Source organism: Mus pahari, chromosome 5 (genome assembly GCF_900095145.1).
Source record: "Mus pahari chromosome 5, PAHARI_EIJ_v1.1, whole genome shotgun sequence".
Lineage (NCBI taxonomy): Eukaryota > Metazoa > Chordata > Mammalia > Rodentia > Muridae > Mus > Mus pahari.
In genome coordinates, this window is record NC_034594.1 from 7,815,752 (window position 1) to 7,816,857 (window position 1,106).

The 1,106-nt window shown below is 43.9% G+C and overlaps 1 non-coding gene across 1 annotated transcript; it reads left to right on the forward strand.

Moving 5' to 3' along the window:
- The first annotated feature begins 411 nt into the window (after positions 1–411).
- On the forward strand, positions 412–545 carry LOC115064175. The gene has a single exon (XR_003844012.1). It is a non-coding gene; the product is annotated as a small nucleolar RNA SNORA17 (small nucleolar RNA).
- Positions 546–1,106: the final 561 nt, after the last annotated feature.

Sequence of the window (1,106 nt, forward strand, 5' to 3'; positions counted from 1 at the left end):
TTTTCTCTCTGATCTCAGAGGCCTACTTCTCTTACATTCTTTTCTCCACTTCATCTCAGTATCTAGGCTCCAATGCCAGCAGGCATTGCCTGTGAACATACCAGCTGTGCAGGCTAGGAAAACAGGATACACACAGCCATAATACTCTCTAAACTCCACAAATGAAATAAACAAGTAAAAAAAGGGACATAACATCCCCCCAACAAAGACAAATATAATCTAGAAATTAGTGTTTGAACCAATAATTATCCAAACCCAGATGCCTAGACACCAGCATAGAAATTAATCAATAACAGCTAGGAAAATATGTCTCTACTACAACCCAGCTATCCTAGCACAGCACATCATGAATATTCTCACATAGATGAAGCACAAACAAAAGACCCTCAAAACAGCCATATAAAAATTATAGGGGTTCCTAAAGAGGAAATGAGTAAATCTCTGAAAGAAACCCAGGAACATCAGTAGGTAGCAGAGAGGGAAAAGGCTATGTCTAACTCAAGGTTCTGACCTATGAACTTCTAAGTGACTAGTAGCCAAACTTTCTCTGAGCAAGGTGAGCCTGATATTACCACGATTTCAGTACCAGACAGTCTGAAATAGGCTCCCAGTATGAGGAACAAAAAGAAGCCAGCCTTGGACCTTGGCCCTAGGCAGGTGTAAGCCGAAGATGACCAACAGCATGGTACCATGGGGCCCAGTCAGGGAGCTAACCTGAGATGACCACCAGTCTGGTGCTGGGGGACAGGGAGAACAGATCATGCTGGAGATGACCCCTGCCCACCATCATAATACACAAGTTGGACATAAAACTTCCAAAAACATTCCTGAGGTGACCCTAGACAACCTGTGATCCATAGTGCCACTAAGAGGACCAAGTAAGTAGTGGAGAAGTGGAAGAGAAAAAACAAACAAACAAACAAAACAGAAATATGTGGGCACAATAAAGAGACACAAAACTGGAGATTCAAGGGTAGTAAGGAACAGCCTGTTGTGAGTAGCTGGTGATGTCACTTGGGACCAATGGTAGGGTCCTGCCCTGTGCTGACACTGGGGATCATGTCTGTGTCTTTGCCTCTACAGCATTAGGGGGTCTCTTACCACGA